Source organism: Zea mays, chromosome 1 (assembly GCF_902167145.1).
Source record: "Zea mays cultivar B73 chromosome 1, Zm-B73-REFERENCE-NAM-5.0, whole genome shotgun sequence".
NCBI lineage: Eukaryota > Viridiplantae > Streptophyta > Magnoliopsida > Poales > Poaceae > Zea > Zea mays.
Window position 1 is genome coordinate 92116658 of NC_050096.1, and position 20184 is coordinate 92136841.

At 49.8% G+C, this 20184-nt stretch overlaps 1 non-coding gene across 1 annotated transcript; it reads left to right on the forward strand.

Annotated features, from left to right (window-relative positions):
• Window positions 1-5302: 5302 nt before the first annotated feature.
• LOC111590714 (small nucleolar RNA Z247) lies at window positions 5303-5441 on the forward strand. The gene has a single exon (XR_004855756.1). It is a non-coding gene; the product is annotated as a small nucleolar RNA Z247 (small nucleolar RNA).
• The last annotated feature ends 14743 nt before the right edge of the window (window positions 5442-20184 follow it).

Consider the following 20184-nt stretch of genomic DNA (forward strand, 5'->3'; position numbering starts at 1 on the left):
ATGGCAGCACTCCTTTGCCTAGTGACTCTAATTGGTTGTTCATGAACATCAGGGGCCACAACCCTTTTAGATCCTCATGTTCCTTAATAGGCTTATCAGCAACATGAGTGAAGTTGTGGCTACGTACACCTTTTACAACCTGGGAATCCTATAGGTATGCCATAATAATCATGTGCATATCAATTTGTTTGCAAGCGCAATGCTATATAACATGAATTTTTTTTTGATGAATTAGAAACTTGCTTACCTCCTCTTGCTCAGAGCCTTCACTGTCCTCGCCGTCATACAGAGACCTCGATTCCTCTGGACCATCATATCTATTTCTTACTCTTTTAGCAGTCATCATTATGCTTAACCAATTAATCCTAAGCCGTTGCAACAACTGATTGTTCCTCATCACATTTGCAGCCCTCTGTTTCTCATACTCAGTAGGAATGATTCCTGTACATGAATGAAATGGTTTCAAAAATCATAAATAACTCTATACTTGAAATAATCAAAAACCAATTGTAATACAAGCAGCACCATCGATCTCTACACTTGAAATAATCAAAAACAAATTCAATATGACATGATTTGAGGACAAAAAGCAGCAAAAATCCAAACCAATCTCAAATACAGTTGATAAAAACAGATGCTATCATCAACGACCATTTTGAGCAATCAGTTGATAAAAATACAGTTGATTTGAGTACAACGATGCAGATTGGTAAAATGGGCATCATCGGCCTCTAGTCACTCTGATATTCAAGAAAATGCACATATTCACTTTAAGAAATCAACGAGTATTATTCACGTGGACACTCAAAACGCTGCAGGTAACTATGATGAACTGATGGTTCTAGATATTGCTTGATTATACTACTTATCAACTCCCTGCAAATTTTGAATGTGCGTGTGATGTCTTGTGTCTGATTTAGACCAACACACTTCTCCTTTCTACAACTTGCATGAATGTCATGCCTTGCTGAGGATATGTTGTCCCTATAGAAATAATCATGTGCTTGGTCTTGATATAATTCAAGTTTGCACACCACTATAATAACATGACACATCTGACTAACTAGATTATTAGCACTCTATAGCCAGTTCTCTTTATAACAAATGATCTCGGCTGTACATTTGGCATAGTGCTCAATCTACTGTATGAGTGCTAGCAGCAAATATGAATTTGCTTACTAATCTAAAGGAGTACTAGCATGAATCTAGTTCGAATGAGACCTGTGTATATGAAGATTCTGTTTGGTGATGAGTGTGGCTGGACTCAAACCATTTAATTTAATTTAATTGCTTTGGCTGAACGTGAATGATTTTTGACAGTTCACATGCGACAACATACTAATATGATACACAGGTGCAGCAACAACTTGATCGATTCAGGACTAAAGGGTAACAATGAAGCAAGTTGCTGTAAAGAATCAAATAATCTAGTCCCTGGACGAGCACGAAGCCACGAACACGACATGTACAAGAGAGCAGAAAGGTGCTGAGAAGGGGAGGTGCATTAACAGGGAGATTAACAGGGGTATAATTTCGAGGTATCATCGCCGACCATTTGGAGCTCTAATCGTCGCATATGCAGATTGGTAACATCTAACATGGGCATCGTCCGCCAGTATCACCGAGCATTTAAATCTATCGCCGACCTCTAATCCTATTGAGCATCGTCGGTTAGTTTGTTCGTAGTGTTTGTTCGTAGTTGACGGTCTAAGTCTTCAAAATAGCCCGCCACTGGTAGCCATTGTAAAACTAGGTCACTCTGGTAGTGTTTGTTCGTCAAAACACCCCAACCAGTTTTTTAGACATCTGACGAGTGGATCTAGCAGCGCCTCTGGCCATAATACCCTCTCCGTCTGTTGACGTCGTCCTGCTCACTGCCTTCTTCGTCTCTCCGTCTTCAACAAAAGCACACAGAAACTGCCACGGTACAGATCGAAGGGGAGGTAAGGTCCGGTGAGCATCGCCCGTTCCGTCGGCTCCGTCCACCGTGAGGTGCACAGTTACTGAACCTGTGATTTATGTTCCTGAACCTGTGATTTATGTTCCTGAACCTGTGATTTATGTTCCATGCTGAGTATTGAAAGGTTCAGTTTTAGTTTCAGTTTATGAGAACCATGCCGAGTTTCAGTTTCCGTTTCTGTTCCAAGTTCACAAGTTTCAGTCCCCAGTTTCTATCACAAGTTTATTTCCCAAGTTTGTGTCCCAAGTTTCAGATTGAGTTCACAAGTTCACAGTTTCAGTTTGAGTTCACAGGTTCAGTTCACATGTGACAGGTAGTTCACAGTTTCAGTTGACAGGTTAAAACCAGATTGAAACATACATCTAGTTCATAGTTTCAGTTTACAACCAGTTTGAGACAAAATCAACCATTTCACAGGTTCACTGGTTCACAAATAGCTTGACAACTTCACAACTCGTCTGATTGGTTGCCGTATCACTCTAACCAGGATGCCCGAACGGAGCCAGGATAAGTAGCATCAGGTTGAACTCATGCAAGACATATTTGTTTGGTTGCTTTCACAGACCCAACAGATTAGGTACAGACTTTGTTTGGTCAGTTGTACCGATATATGTATCAGAGAAGAGTACATAAATAAATCTTTAAATATTATATAGCATGTGTAGTCTAGTTTTGTTCGTAAAAAAATTAGATACACAAATATAAAATCTTTTACTTAAAAAATATAATAAAAAACAAAACTAAATTACATTCCGTATTACGTGCCTGCATGCCTGTATCCTGCATGCGCAGAGATGCCCGTGGCACACGTCTGAGCGGAGCTGGATGGACGACCAATTTTGCATCAGCTGATCCTGCATGGCTGCACACATGAACCAAACATGAGATGCTTTAGGACTCCACGCGTGCAGCTGCACCTGTAGAGATGCAAACTAAACAGCCGGAACCAGTTTGACAACTAGTTCACAGGTTCACAACCAGTTTGACAAGTTCACTGGTTCAAACACACATTGTCATCTGAAACTGGATGAATCTGTTGAAAATGTCTGAATCCAGTGAACTTTTGTGAGCCTGTGCTTCAGATTTCTGTGAACCAGTGAATTTATGTGTTTTAAAATGTCACAAAAGTTTCAGACTAACACAAGTTTTAGACATGTCTCAGTGTCCCAAAGGATCCAGGTTTCAGACAAGTTCACAGATTTCAAACCAAAGTTCACTAGCCCAAATTCACTGGCACAGGAGAAAATTGGATTTATGCCATTATGAAACTTTGGATTCGCTCAAATGCCATTATGGGAATACGCTTTGCCAAGAGACCATTATCAAACATTGTCTTACAGACAAAATGCTATTTAGGGGGTTATTTAAAACTTAACCTTATTTGATTATATTGGCAGCTAGTGACCGGACACTTTTGCCCCTATCAAATCTGTGCTACGAGGATGTTGTCAGCAATCGCACGGTGAGGCGCTGTTGTTCCGTATCGTTCTGTTGAGGCTAAAACACACTCCTCATTTTCCTGACCAGCTTGTTGTTCCTGTCTTCGGATGCTCATGGATGTTCTGGATTTTCTCAGATTGCCAAAGAGGAAGCTGTTCAGTCGACATGTGAAAATCCACACAAAACAATTGTGCGATCATATAGATAACTGGGCAGATGTTACTGATTTTTTGAAGGGCACACCGTTCGAGAGCTTTTTGAATGGCTCAAGAAGATGACACGGCTAGCTGATGTATATAGTGCTATAGTGAGTTGTCCTTCTGGCGCCACGTAGGCTTTTTTTTTTTATACCATGATGAAATAAGTATGGGCCACTGAGAGAAATAATTAGGTAGAGATGCTTGATCCATGCAGGCTATTAGTCTCATAGATATGGACTTCAGAGCTGTAGAATAAAGATTAAAAACAATACCTTTGTGATTATCAGATATCCAATGCAAGAACTTGCAAAACTGTTTGGAGTCATTCGTGTATACATCAAAGTTTACGCTTACACTTGAAAATGAGTAGGCCAAGCTCCGTGGCAGAGGAACTGAGGAAGAAGGCAGAGTAGCCTATACAAAACTGATCCAGAGCTGAGCGGCGGCAGAGCGGGAGGAGGGAGAACGGCGAACAGATTTGATAGGGGCAAAAGTGTCCGGTCACTAGCTGCCAATATAATCAAATAATGTTAAGTTTCAAATAACCCCCTAAATGACATTTTATCTGTAAGATAACATTTGATAATGGTCTCTTAGCGAAACGTGTTTCTATAATAACATTCGAATGAATCTTAAGTTTTATAATGGCATAAATCCAATTTTCTCCTGGCACATACACAAGCTCACATGTGCACAGATCAGGATTCACACACGAGTTTAGTTTACAACTAGGTCCACACACAAGTTAGATTACAAGCAGGTTCACACACAAGTTCACAATTGTCGATCATGATAAGAAGCAGGTCTTCTTTTTTAGGTGTCAACTTCTTTTTTAGCACACGAACGCCTGAACATGCTGCTACCACCTGATTTCCAGAAGTATCTAGTGCTCCTCCGTGGGAAATTGTCCTTGGACTACTTTGGGTATCATGACCTGGGACTACAGCCACCTGAGTAGCAGGTGTTAGATGGTATGAATATCTGCTATGCGTGTATTGTAGATGGGAAGTGATCCTTGATTACAGGATACTCCTTCCATCATTGTTGTATCCATACTTGTGTACATGCCACCGCCGAGGGGCTTTTCCTTGTGCTTATATAACACGCAACCGTGGACCTGAGAAGGCACCACGTTACACCAATTCTCACATGGTAATCAGAGCATCTATCCTAGCGGAAAACTATGGCGCTCACATCCTTTTCCACTGCCGCCGCCCTAGCCGCGTTTTCTCCCCTCGGCATGTTCCCAGTCACGGAGAAGCTGACCAGGAATAATCACCCCATGTGGAAGCTCCAAGTCCTCTCCGGCCTTCGTGGTGCGGAGATGGAAAAGTTCATCGACCCGGTGGAGAAGCCGCCGGAGAAGTTCATTCCCCCCAAGGCCGAGGCGGACAATGAGAAGCCGGCGGCCGATGCGGCACCCATCCTGAACCCTGAGTTCAAGAAGTGGGTGGCCCAAGATCAGCAAGTCCTCTCCTACCTCCTTGGATCTCTCTCTCGCGAGATCGGATCTCAGATCACTGCGGTGACTACCGCGGCGGAGGCATGGACTGCGATCCAGGCGCTTCACGCGTCACAATCAAGAGCCCGAATCATCAGTACAAGGATGGCTCTTGCTACTGCGTCCAAGGGCGCGTCCTCCATCAGCGAATTCTTCTCGAAAATGAAGGCCCTCGGAGACGAGATGGCGTCTGCCGGTCGTAAGCTCGAAGATGAGGAACTCATCTCCTACATCTTGACCGGGCTAGATCAGGAGTATGATCCAGTGGTGACAGCGGTAGCGGCGAGAGTTGAGCCGATCACCGTGAACGAGCTCTATGCGCAGCTTGTCTCATTTGAGCAACGCATGGAGGCAAGGGGCGGAGGACAGCAGTCCTCGGTGAACATGGCCTCCAAGGGAGGCCGTGGTGGTGGCAACTACAACAACAACGCTCGCGGTGGCGGGCGTGGAGGCCGTCGTGGTGGCCGCAAAGGAGGTCGCAGCGGTGGGCGATTTGAACCGGGCGTCTACTGCCAAGTCTGTGGCAAGGAGGGACACCCGGCCTACCGCTGTTACAATCGGTATGATTCATCTTATCAAGGCCCCCCACAAAAGACTGCTGCTGCTGCCACTAGTTCATATGGTGTCGACACAAATTGGTACATGGACACTGGAGCTACGGACCATGTCACCGGCGAGTTGGAGAAGTTGACTGTCCATGATAAGTATCACGGTGGTGATCAGGTGCATGCTGCAAACGGGACAGGTATGGAGATTGCTAATGTTGGTCACAGTTTTTTGCATTCACCTAATCTTCATCTCCGAAATATCCTTCATGTCCCACAAGCACACAAGAACCTTTGTTCTGTCAATCGGCTTGCACGTGATAATAATGTTTTTCTTGAATTCCATCCCAACCACTTTTTCATTAAGGACCAGGTGTCGAAGAAAACTATCCACACAGGCAGATGTGAAGGGGGGCTCTATCCTTTGAAGCTACTGTCCAAGTCGTCTCCAAATAAGCAAGCCCTTGCTGCCGTCAAACCTTCCACTTCACTATGGCACCACAGGCTGTGCCATGCATCGTCTCGGGTCATCCAGCAGGTCCTAAGTCGTCATCAGCTTCCTATTTCCCATAATCGAAATAATACTAGGGTGTGTGATGCATGTCAGTCAGGCAAAAGTCACCAATTGCCTTACCCCAGATCCACTAGTGTGTCGAGTCATCCTATGGATCTCATTTTTTCCGATGTATGGGGCCCTGCGCCCAACTCTATTGGTCGTCACAATTATTATTCGAGTTTCATTGATGATCACAGCAAATTTGTTTGGATATATTTGTTGAAACACAAATCCGAGGTATTTCAGTGTTTTCAAGATTTTCATAAACTTGTTGAACGTCAATTTGATAGAAAAATTCGTGCCATCCAAACAGATTGGGGAGGGGAATATCAAGCACTCAATTCTTTTTTAAAGCGCATAGGTATAGAACATCATGTTTCCTGTCCTCATGCGCACCAACAAAATGGATCCGCCGAACGCAAACATCGGCACATTGTTGAGATGGGTCTCACCCTCCTTGCACATTCATCTATGCCTTTAAAATTCTGGGATGAAGCCTTTCTCACTGCAGTTTTTCTTATCAATCGCCTGCCGTCCAAAATCATTGATAACAAAACCCCCTTTGAGAAACTTTTTGGCCGTCCACCAGAATACACCTTCCTACGCACTTTTGGCTACGCCGTGTGGCCAAATTTGCGCCCATATAATTCTAAGAAACTTGAATTCAGATCCAAACAATGTGTGTTTCTCGGGTATAGCAATATGCACAAGGGGTTCAAATGTCTCGATCCAAAGGAAGGGCGAGTTTATATATCCCGAGATGTTGTCTTCGATGAAGAGGTTTTTCCTTTTGCCTCTTTACATCCCAATGCAGGTGCACGGCTTCGAGCTGAACTCGATCTCCTCCCAGATATCCTCAAAAACCCATCCTCAGAATTTGAGAATGCAAAAATTGGTGATCAACATTTATCTTCTCCTGCCTTTACTAACCGGTCATCAAGCCATGCACCTTGTGTTGATGATGCAGGAACAAAAACGGGTGCAAACGCTGCAGGAATCCATGAACAAGCTGCTGGTGGCGCGCATTATCGGCTGTGTCACCTGACCGGGGACAGTGTGGAGGCCGATGCCGATTCGCCTGTTACAACTGCGATCGTGTCGGGCAGCCCGACGCGACCTCCTTCGGTATTGGAACCTGGGATCTCGTCACCTCCTCCCCAGGTTGGATCGTCTGCGACAACGTCTTCGACCACACCGCTTGAATCAGCACCTCCGATGCCGCATGCTGATCCCAACGAGGGGGCGCTGGATTCAACGGTGATCCTGCCGGGTGGATCATCTTCTGTGGACGAGCTTCCTGCAGCCTCGTCGTCAGAGGAAGCTGCTGGTACTACTCCTGTTGATCCAGCTGTTGCTGCTACTTCTAGTAGGCCAGTCACTCGGCTCCAACGTGGGATAATGAAGCCCAAGGAGTACACGGATGGTACGGTACGCTGGTGCATGAATGCACAGGCCCAGTCCGAGGAGCCGAGCTCAGTAGAAGAAGCACTTCAAGATCAAAAATGGGCATCAGCCATGGAAAATGAACATCAAGCACTGCTGAGAAACAAGACATGGCATCTTGTTCCTCGGCCCAAGGGGAGAAATGTCATTGGATGCAAATGGGTTTACAAAGTGAAACGCAAGGCTGATGGCACCATAGACAGATACAAAGCTCGACTAGTTGCTAAGGGTTTTAAACAACGCTATGGCATTGATTATGAAGACACGTTCAGCCCAGTTGTGAAAGCTGCTACTATACGGCTGATCTTGTCTGTTGCAGTGTCAAGAAATTGGCCCCTTTGGCAACTTGATGTCCAGAATGCTTTTCTCCATGGGTATCTAGAAGAAGAAGTATACATGCAACAACCTCCTGGCTATGAAGACATGAGTCACCCAAACTATGTTTGCAAGTTGGATAAAGCTCTCTATGGGCTGAAGCAAGCACCGAGGGCTTGGTATGCCAGATTGTGCAAGAGACTCCAAGAATTGGGATTTCTTCCTTCCAAAGCTGACACCTCTTTGTTCTATTATAGTCGGGGTGAGTACACCATTTATATACTGGTATATGTCAACGATATTATAGTTGCTAGCTCCTCTCCCAAGGCTACCGCAGCATTGCTCAAGGATCTGCAGAAGGACTTTGCGTTGAAGGATCTAGGTGATTTGCATTATTTCCTTGGGATAGAAGTGAGGAGGAGCAACGATGGTCTTGTGCTTTCACAGGGAAGATATGCAACAGATGTTTTGTCCAGAACTGGAATGGACAAGGCCAAAAGTGTTGATACACCTCTTGCTGTGTCCGAGAAGCTGAGACTGACGGATGGTTCTGCTCTTGGGCCGGAGGATGCTACACGCTATAGAAGCGTAGTTGGGGCACTGCAGTACTTAACACTAACAAGGCCGGACATATCCTTTTCTGTCAACAAGGTGTGCCAGTACTTGCATGCTCCAACTACAACTCACTAGAGCGCGGTCAAGAGGATCCTGAGGTATGTTAGTGGGACAAAGAACTATGGGCTTAAGATCAGGAGATCACAGTCCATGATGATAAGTGCTTTTTCAGATGCTGATTGGGCGGATTGCCTAGATGATAGGCCGTCCACAGGAGGATTCGCTGTGTTTCTTGGTGGTAACCTTGTGTCTTGGACCACCAGGAAACAAGCCACAGTATCAAGGTCTAGTACGGAAGCTGAATACAAAGCTTTGGCAAATGCCACAGCAGAGATGATGTGGGTTCAGAAACTTCTAACTGAACTCAAGGTAACACATCCACGGGCTGCTAGATTGTGGTGTGATAACCTGGGGGCAAAATACCTGTCGGCCAATCCTGTGTTCCATGCTAGAACAAAACATATAGAGATAGATTTCCATTTCGTCAGAGAACGAGTGGCACAGAAGCTTTTGGACATCCGGTTCATCAACTTCGGTGATCAGTTGGCAGATGGGTTCACTAAGGCTATCACCGCTGCAAAGCTTCGACAGTTTAGGACCAATCTCAACCTTGTAAGTGGCTGAGATTGAGGAGGAGTGTTAGATGGTATGAATATCTGCTATGCGTGTATTGTAGATGGGAAGTGATCCTTGATTACAGGATACTCCTTCCATCATTGTTGTATCCATACTTGTGTACATGCCACCGCCGAGGGGCTTTTCCTTGTGCTTATATAACACGCAACCGTGGACCTGAGAAGGCACCACGTTACACCAATTCTCACAGCAGGAACCTTGTCTGCTCCAGGCTAGGAAAGGCCACCACAAATACGTATACTCTGTACCTTGCGGGATCGAAGCCAGCGGGGGAGGGAGGGGGACCTGATTGGGGAGAGACGAGCACCGGTGAAGGAGAGGAACAGCACCGGGGAGAAGAGACATGTCAAGGGCCTCAGCGCCCAAGACAGCAGCACCTCGACTACGTAGTTCGTAGCCTCGGTGGGTAGGAGCGCTAGGGTTTTTGCCTAGCCGCTCAATGGTGAATAAGATGAGATTAAGAGTAGAGAGAAAGATAGAAGATAGGTGTTTATTTTCTCCTCTAAAGGGTGTCGATTACATGGCTTATATAGGCCGGTGGCTTCCTAACAAAAAGAAACAAACTCCTTAACAAAAGGAAACAAACTTCTTAATTCTAGCAATATGCATGCCTGCATGCCTAAATCCTTGCCTAGCTACTTGGTGCTGCCGGCGACTGCTCCTAGACGCGCGGGCGACGTTGGTACCGGGTGCCCCACATGACATCTCTCCCTCCCTCGACGAACAGCTCGTCCTCGAGCTGAAATACGGGGTAGCGCTCGACGAAACCATCTAGATCCTCCCATGTAGTCGACGAAGGAGGCTCGCCCTTCCAGTGGACGAGGAGCTGGCGAACACCACGTGCGAGGCGTGAGCGAGTCACGCGTTCCGGCTCAGGTGCCGCTGAGCCGTAGTGGATCGGAGGAAGGGCCGGCGGTTCAGTCGGTGGCGTGCCGGCGAACTTCTTCAGGAGGCCCACATGGAACACATCGTGTAACCGCGAGCGTGCTGGCAGCTCAAGGCGGTACGTGACCCCGTTGATGACCTCAGAGACGCGATAAGGCCCGTAGAAGCGAGGTTTGAGCTTTCCCTTGGTTGGCAAATTTAGGGACGACGCGACTCGTTGTCGAAGGCGAAGCCACACCCAATCGCAGATGGCATACTGAACATCACGATGGCGTCTGTCGTAGTACGACTTGTAGATAGCTTGTGCCTGCTGCAAGCGATAGCGGACGTCATCGAGCAGCTCGTCCCGCTCCGCCATGCTCTTGGCCACGGCCGCCACCCTCGTGTTGCCCGGCTCGTAGGATCGAATAGAAGGAGGTCGCGTCCGTACACGAGCTTGAACGGGGTCTCCTAGATCGCTGTCTGGTAGGTGGTGTTGTAGATGTACTCTGCCCATGGAAGCCACCGGAGCCACTGCCTCGGCCTATCTCCTGTGAGACAACGAAGGTACATAACAATGACCTTGTTAGCAGCCTCCGTTTGGCCATCCGACTGGGGATGGAACGCCGACGTCATGTGTAGCTTCGTCCCAGTGAGGCGCATGAGCTCCCGCCAGAATGCTGAGGTGAAGACGGGGTCGCGGTCGGAGACCATGGATTGTGGAATGCCATGGAGGCACATAATCTCAGCGAAGAACACCCGAGCTACCGATTCCGTCGTGTACGGGTGCGCCAGTGCCATGAAGTGGCAGTACTTGCTGAAGCGATCCACCACAGTCAGGATGACGGACTTCCCGCCCACCCGAGGGAGCGCCTCCACGAAGTCGAGGCCAACGTCAGTCCACACGGCCGTGGGCACCGGCAATGGAAGAAGCAGGCCGGCGGGGTGCAAGTGCTCTGACTCGTACCGTTGGCATGTGGGGCAGCCCCGGACGTACTCTTGCATCGTCTTGCGTAGGTAGGGTGCGTGGAAGTCGCGGCATAGACAATGTAGAGTGCGCTGAACGCCCTCATGGTCATCATCGTGCACGGCGATGAGGATCTCCTGTAGCAACGGAGACGTCGGCGGGATGTAGAGGCAGCCGTTGAAGGTGACGAGGCTGTTAGAGAGCGACCAGGGCGACTCCCTAGCGCCCGCCGTTGTCTCCTCACGCACCGCGACAAGCGCCGGATCGACCGATGTAGCTTGATGTAGCCGATCTATGAAGTCGAAGCAAGGACCAGAGATAACCATGACCGCCGGTTCCTCCGTGTCACGGCAGGAGAGGGCATCCGCCACCATGTTCGTACTGCCTGCCTTGTACTCCACGGTGAAGTCGAACCCCAGTAACTTGTCGACCCAATGGTGTTGCGGAATAGTTGCCAAGCACTGGTCGAGAAGGAATTTGAGACTGAAGTGATCAGTCCTTACCACAAATTGGCGACCCCAGAGGTACGGTCTCCAATGGCAAATAGCGAGCACCAGATCGATGAGTTCCCGTTCATATGCTGTCAGGGAACGGTGACGGGGCGTGACCGGCCTGCTGAAGAACGCCACCAGATGCTGGTCCTGGAGGAGGACGGCCTCAAAGCCATACATAGAGGCATCACACTCGACAATGAACGATTGCGTGAAATCCGGCAAGGCGAGTACTGGCGCTGTGGTGACTGCCGTCTTCAGGGTCGTAAAGGCTGCTGCTGCCTCCGGTGACCAGGAGAAACCGTCCTTGTGAAGGAGGACCGTCAGAGGCGCGACGACCACGCTAAACTCCCTTACGAACTTGCGGTAGTACCCCGCTAGACCTAGGAACCCCCGAAATGCTCGCGCCGAACTTGGCTGCGGCCACTCAGCCATCGCTTGTACCTTGGTGGGATCCATGGCCACTCCTGTAGCCGAGATGGTGTGGCCGAGGTTGGAGATCGACTCGACGCCGAACGAGCATTTGGATCGGTTGACGAAGAGACGGTGCTGGTGCAGAATTGTGAAGACAGTGCGCGCATGTCGGAGATGATCTGTCCACGTCTCGCTGTAGATTAGGATGTCATCGAAGAAGACAAGGACAGAGTGTCGAAAGTACGGCCGCATGACATCGTTCATGAGCGCATGGAACATCGTCAGCGCGTTGTAGAGGCTGAACGACATCACCAGGAACTCGTAGAGGCCGTCGTGGGTACAGAAAGCAGTTTTGGTGATGTCCTCCGCACGCATCCGCACCTAGTGATAGCCTGAACGTAAGTCGAGCTTGGAGAAGGAGCGAGCGCGATGGAGCTCATCAAGGAGTTCATCCACCACAGGGATCGGGAATGCATCCTTGACAGTGATGGCGTTTAGCACGCGGTAGTCGATGCAAAACGTCAGGATTTGTCTGGCTTGCGGACCAATAGGACCGGCGAGGAGAACGTGGAGCAGCTTCGGCGGATGATGCCCGGGGTTAGCATGGCGGCGCACTGACGTTCTAGCTCGTCCTTGTGCGCGGCCAGGTAGCGGTACGGGTGGACAGCCACCGGGGCGGAACCGGGTAGCAGTGTGATGTTGTGGTCGTGGGCACGGGGCGGAGGCATGCCGGAAGGCTTGGCGAAGATGCTGGCGAACTCGGTGACGATGGCGTCGAGGAAGTCGCGGCCACTGCAGGACTTCAGTACCGATCTCGGTGGAACCGCTATGCCACGCCAGCACACCCGGCGGTCACCACGCCAGAACGTCATGGAGAGGGTGCAGAAGTCCCATAGGAGCGGCCCAAGCGTCACAAGCCACTGCGTGCCCAAGATGATGCCGTAGCCCGCGAGCGGCAAAGCGAAGAAATCCGCCGAGAATGCCTCCTGGTCGATGTGGAAGGGCATGGTGCGATACATGCCCCGGCAAAGGACGCGCTCGCCATTGGCCACCGTGACACGCATCTTGTCGAGGGTGGGAGATGGTAGCTTGATGCGAGCGGCCGCCTCCTCAGCGATGAAGTTGTGGGTGGAGCCGGAGTCGATCAGGGCGAGGAGGGAGACACCGCCGAGCATGATATGCATCTGCATCGTCTCACTTGTGCGCATGCCAGCGATCACATGGAGCGATATCTAGGGGTCGATCAACGTGGCGTCCATGGTGTCTGAGGCTGTGTCATCGTCGTCATCATCCGGCACCAAATCGAGGAGGAAGATGCGCTGGCATACTCAATTGTGGCCCATGCCGAACTTCTCGTTGCAGTTGAAATAGAGGCCGAGGCAGCGACATTCCTCCATTTCTTTCTGCGACAGGCGCTTGACTTGGCGCCCTTCCACCAATACCAGCGCTTGCTGGGGTGTGGCCACCGTCGCGGCCGTGGGAAGCGCACAGCGCGGTGCAGGCATCGGTAGGATGCCCCTCTACTGAGGACGAGCCGACGACGCGACAGCGAGCACGCATTGGTCGCATAGCTCCATCTTGCGGGCGAGGCTCATGGCGATGGCGAGCGACTTCGGGTTATGAATTTCTACGTTGAGGCTGAGGGGTGGCTGGAGTCCGACGGTGAAGATTTGCACCTTCTGTGCCTCCGATAGGTAACCGGCCCAGGGGAGGAGCGCCTCGAATTGCTCCTGGAAGTCGATGACGGACGTCGTGCGCTTGCACGCCATCAATTCCCCTAGCGGATTAGATTGCAGTGGCGGACCGAAGCGGAGGTTGAGCAGCTCGGTGAAACGGCACCACGGTGGCGTGCCCTCGTCGCGCTGGACTTGCATGTACCACAGCTGGGCACCGCCTTCCAGATTGTACGACACCATCCACACTTTCTCCTCCTCAGTGATCCGTTGATGATGGAAGAAGGACTTGTATCTGTTGATGAATGCGAGAGGATCGGACTTGCCATCGAACTTGGGGAAGTTCATCTTCTGGAACCGAGGAGGTCGATCATTGTGGTGATCATCGGTGACCAGCGCGCGGGTACCCGACAATGACGCACTAGTGCGCTCTTGTTGGAGCCCATCAACCTTGGACTGCAGCGGTTCCACGTTTGTGGCGAGCTGCTTGATCATGGCAGCGAGCACCGCCAGGGTAGGTTCGGCCATGGATCTGATGGGTGGGAAAAGTGGCAGCGGCACGGTGGGGTTTAGCAGCGGCGTGGTAGACAAGGAATGCCTGGAAGCCAATACCAGGTTGTCCAGGGCCTCAGCGCCCAAGACAGCAGGACCTCGACTACGTAGTTCGTAGTCTCGGCGAGTAGGAGCACTAGGGTTTTTTCCTAGCTGCTTAATGGTGAATAAGATGAGATTAAGAGTAGAGAGAAAGATAGGAGATAGGTGTTTATTTTCTCCCCTAAAGGGTGCCGATTACATGGCTTATATAGGCCCGTGACCTCCTAACAAAAAGGAACAAACTCCTTAACAAACTCCTTATCATCGATGTGAGGACGATTTTCTGGATCTCAGGCGCTGATTTCGCTCTTGCCTTTGTTTTGGCGGACTGATTGCTCCTATAGATGTCCAAACAGTGCGGGCTGCCCATTTAGCCCGCAGCCCGGCACATTTTTGGCCCAGCCCACGCACGACATTGGCTAGTTAAGATCGTGCCTAGGCTAGCACAGCCCGATCCGCGTGCCGGGCTTGGGCGCCATATGCTGCCCATGTGCTTTGGCCCGGCCCGGCACGGATAATGGGCTGACCCGTTCTCAGTCCGCGCCGCGCCCCATCTCACAAAACGGAAAACCTAACCCTGCAACTCTGCCTAGGCCGCCGCCCGAGTTCGACCACCCCATCTCACAAAAACGGAAAACATAATCGTACGACTGTGCTTGGCGATTTTCTTACTCCCGGTCCCGGCTCTGCCCCTGTCGCGCCGTCGCCTCGGTGCCTCCTCCCACCGTCGTCCATCGACAGCCGACGTCTCTGGTGCTCCCTGAATCCCTCTCCTCCCTCCCTCTGTCTCCTTGTTCCTAACCCTAATCCCATTCGGATCTGGTGATTGGTGATACCCTAACCCTAATCCCATTCGGATCTGGTGATTGGTGATGCTCGTTCATCGTTGGTGCTCCTCGCTGGTCGGCTGGTGCTCCTCGCCTCCTCGGATCGAGTTGTAGCTTGATAGCTGGTCAGCTGGTGCTCTGTGTGGTGCGGGTGCGTGTGTCCCTTCCTGATTCTTCACTGTCTCCAGTCCAGTGGTCCGTGGCTCCGCGCCTTGTATGGTCACTGGCTCACTGCCTCACTTGTGCGGTAGTGCACTAGTGCCCCTGCTGGCTGCTTGGACATCTATAATTTTGTTCTGTTTTCAATTTACTCCCATTCTCGCCCTCCTTCTAACCTGTCCGGTTGTCCGACTTTCTCTGGTGCTCGGCTGGTCCTTGCTTGCTGTTGCTGGTCGCTCTGCTCGGCTGCTCCTCGGACCTCGGCTCCGTTCCGTCGTCTCCGGTGCTCTAGTTTGGAAAGGTACATTTAGTTTTAGCCCTTTAATTCTTGTAATAGTCTGGATAGTTAGATGTACATTTAATTCCATTTTGTTGCCTTCAACCTTGTAGCCGTTGAGGTAGCCGGAGCCGACTATACGTTGTAGCCGTTGAACCTCCTAGCCGTCGGGCCCGTGTCCGTTGTAGCCGTCAGGCTCATGGACCTTGACGCGGCTGTAGAGGAGGAGGAGCGCAGGCTCGAGGACTATAATGAGGCTGAGGATGCTAGGTTCTTCATTGGTTTCGGTGAGAATGAGACCCATGGAGATCCTATTCAGATCGATATTGTCGCTGGCTCTGCAATAGGGACTGGCACAGGCTCCACAAGCCTGCTAGAGTTAGTCCCTGATCCTGATGCTAGTGGAAGCAACTCGCACTCAAAGAAAAGGTCCAAGTGCTGGAATGACTTTGATGAATTGATTAAGATTGTGAATGGTAAAAAAGTCAGGTATGTTGCTCGTTGCAAGCACTGTAAGCAAACACTTACTGCTCGATCTACTTCTGGTACTGGTCATTTGCTTCATCATAATTGCCCTGCTAAGAAAGCACATGAACACTCTAGGCAAGTCCAATCTGTGCTTAAGTACAATGCTGACGGTACTTTGCAACATTGGGAGTACTCTGCTTCTATTGCTAGGACTGAACTATGTCGTTTGATTGCTAGGGATGACCTTCCTTTATGGCATCGTTCTCATAACCCTAGATTTGTGCATGTTTCTAGAAAGACCACTGCTAGTGACATGGTTAAATTTTATAATGAACGTATGATGAACTTAATTGGAACTTTTAAAAATGATGTTGGTTCTGTTTGTCTTACTTTTGATATTTGGTCTGGCAAGGAAAAGGAGGATTACTTAAGCTTAGTAGCTCATTTTGTTAATTCTAAGTGGGAATTAGAAAAAAGATTGCTTGCACTTAGGCTCATTGATGGTAAGCATAGTGGTGTTAACATTGCTAATCTTGTAGCTACTGTTATTGATGTGTATAGTTTAACTGAAAAAGTGTTTGCTATAACTTTGGATAATGCTTCCTCAAATAATGTTGCCATGAAATTTCTAAGACCTTTCTTGTGTGGTTACCTTGGTGTACCTGTTCCTGATAGTAGCCTTGGTACTAATGCATCTGATGATGGATTGTCTACTATGTTTTTGCATCAACATTGTTCATGTCATGTTATTAATCTAATTGTTAAAGCTGGTTTGGATCCTATCAGAACATATCTTGATGACTTTAGAACTGCTATAACTTTTTCAAATGCATCTAACCAACATATAGCTGCATACAAAAGCTATTGTATGAGTATGGCTATTCGCCCTCGTAAATTTGGTGTTGACATGGATGTTAGATGGAACTCTACCTATTTAATGATTAAACACTTGTTACCACACAAGTCCACCTTCTCTGTTTTTATCAAAACCCAGTATCCTTTGGATGAAGATGGGACTCCTTTACTCACTGATAACCATTGGGCAATTGCTGAAAAAGTGTTATCTTTCTTAGAATTATTTTATGAATCAACTATTGCATTGTCTGGTGTCTACTATCCAACTGCTACTTTAATGTTGCATCACATTCTCAGGATAGCTAGACATCTAAATGCATTTTAGAATGATATATTGCTAAGATGTGTTGTTGTTCCTATGAAAGATAAATTCTTGAAGTACTGGAGAGACATTCCAATTTTATATGCAGTTGCATTTATTTTGGATCCTAGAGCTAAAATGAGGGGTTTTAACAAAGCCCTTATCAAGTTATCTAGTTTAACTGGTACTGATTATTCTAGGCTTCCATTTGATGTTCGTACTAAGCTAACCAAGGTATTTCAGTTGTATGAGACCAAATTTGGTGACACACGCATGCGTGGCGCCCACCAACCATCATCTCACTTATCTGGTAAGAAAAAATGGCATGGGATGACATTTATGGTGATGATGACCTTGATGGTGAGTTCTCTACTCCTCTGGGAAGGAGATCATGTTCTTCTTCTTCAACCCCTCACTGTTGCATCTACCTCTGAGTTAGCTTCCTACTTAGAAAGTGATACTATAACTGAGTTTGATGAGGACTTCAATGTCCTTTCTTGGTGGCATCAGCATAAGTTAACTTATCCTATTCTTTCACTACTAGCTAAAGATGTCTTGACAGTGCCAGCATCTACTATTTCCTCAGAGTCTACCTTTAGTCTTGCTGACAGGGTAATTGAAGAGCGTCGATGTCGTCTAGCTCCTGATATGGTAGAGATATTATCCTGCATCAAAGATTGGGAACTTGCTGATGCTCACCTACAACACAGTGTGGAGGAAGACACAAAAGAACTTGAAGCTAAGCACGACAACTTGTGGCTTGATGATCCAGCAACACAATCAGCAAGGGATGATGAAAATGCTTAGTCTTGCTGTTGGAACTTGCTCTCGCTCGCAAGGGGGGCCAACAAGGGTGAACAATGACGTCAACAGGGTTACGCGCAAGATGGCAATAGCTCTGTTAATCTGGCCTCTCACGGGCACTGTGCGGGGGTATTTATAGGTACCTGAGCGCCCAGCGCCTTGTGTTAAGGACGCATGTGCCCTCAGCTACCTAGGTTATCCCCAGAATATTCCCATAAAGCAGGGTTACAGACTGTAATTACAGGGATGCCTTTACAAATTAGGCTCGTAACACGCGGCGGCCACGCAGGGCCCGTTACAATGGGCCGGATCACACGTGGGCCTCTGAGCTGAGCGAGGCTGCACTGTGGGATGACGCCGTCGCAGGCCTTCGTCTGGTGCCGAATCGAGCGAAGGGTGTCCCTGCCCGTTTTGTCTCTGTCAGACCAGCGACTGCAGCGAAGGCCTCGAGCGAAGGGTGGCGTCTTTGCCTTCGCCCCAACATTTGCCCTCCGAGGGACCAGTTCGACAAAGTCACCTGGTGCCGAAGACGTCGCTAGATGGCGGAGACGCTGCCCTCGCTTGAAGTGGTTCCGCAGGGGTTTTTGACGTGACCGTTGATTGACAGCGTACTGTTGGATTGCGGGTTTCTCGAAGCGCCGCGCCCTGTTGGATTGCGGGTTTCCTGAAGAGCCGCGCCCTGTCTATAAAAGGAGGCGGGGATCGGTGCTTTTTGAACTTCACTTTCCGCGCTCCGTGAAAACCCTAGCCGCCTTTTTTCACCGTCTTGTTGCTCGTCTGCCCGCCGTGCTCTTGTTCGCCGGAGATCTGGATCGAGTGAAGCAGAGCGCCCGCCGCCGCCGACGGTACGTAGCGATGCCGACCTCCTCTTCTTCCGCAGCCGCTACGCCGCCGGCCGATGCCTCGCCGCTGGCCGACGCCTCGCCGCCGGCCAACGCCTCGTCTGAGGAGACGCTGAGTAGTTTGATGGCGGAGGAGTTGCGCGCCAGCGATTCTGTGGATTTTGGCGTGTCGCGGATGTCATCGGTCCGCGTGCAAGATATGCAGCGGTTGGGTTACTTCGGCGGCAGAGTTGCTCGTGTCCCGGGGACGGAGGAAGTCCCCGAGCCGGAGGGCGAGTTGGTTGTGTTCGAGGCGTTCTTCGCCGCCGGTCTCCGCCTGCCTGCGCACCGATTTGTTGGCGAAGTCCTGCGCAGGTTTAACGTTCAGATACATCAGCTGACACCGAACGCCGTGGTGGCTCTGTCGAAGTATGTCTGGGCGACGACTTCGTACGGCGGACAGCCATCGGTCGAAGTCTTTGCGAAGTATTATTGCTTGCACTGGCAGAAGAGGATGATTGGAGATGAAGTTGCTCAGTTTGGGTCCTGCACGTTTACGCCGAAGACCGGCAAGACCACGATGCAGGTAGTCGAGTTGGTTCCTTGCGCCCGCAACAAGTGGGGCAACTGGAATGAGTTTTGGTTTTACGTTGTTGAGGGTACCGTCGAAGACCATGAGGGACTCCCCGTGTCTGAGATGTGTTCTCATTTTTACTCAGCGTACCCGCCCTTTGAGGTGGCGGAGGAGGATGCGGACGAAGGGGCCCTTCGGTGCGCCGCCGGCCTGAGCAGTGGGCGCGATTTGGTTGAAGAATTTGTGGCATACGGGGTATGGCCCTTGGCGCATGGCTGGGCATTGGGCAAAGTGTGCCCTCGCCAGATGCCTTTCCACGGTGGGAGGGTGGTGCGAAGTCCCGCCTTCGCGCTGAATCTGCAAAGCCGCGATCCGGCCGCCTTTGTGCGTGAGGCGGAGGATGGGGCGGTGCGGCTCGTTGGTCGTTACGTGCTGAGGACAGAGGGCCAGCGTAGCTGGGAAATTCGCTGGTCGAATGACCGTCTGAACAGGGTTTTTGAATTGAATCAATTGCCGTATGACGGCTATCCCGGTCAAGACGATGTGGACCACCGTGGGAAGAAGCCGGTGGTGGAGACTAGAGACGACCCTGCGCAGGCGGCTGCCCCATCCTCTAAAAAGAGGAAATTAGGTACTGCTATGGGAGGACTTGGGGTTTCCGATGGTTTTGCTAGAGAGTTGATGAGGACATGCGCGGCCCCGGGGGGAAGGATGTCTTCGCCCGAGCTCTGGGAGTCTTCGGCTCGGATGCTGAGGGTTACCGGGGGTTGTTGGCCTAGGAATGTTCCTATCCCCCGTGCGGCCGGCGAAGACTTTTTTACATCTCGCATGGTTCGTGAATGGAGAGTTTTTCCTTACGGGCGGAATATTGCTGCTGTTGTGTC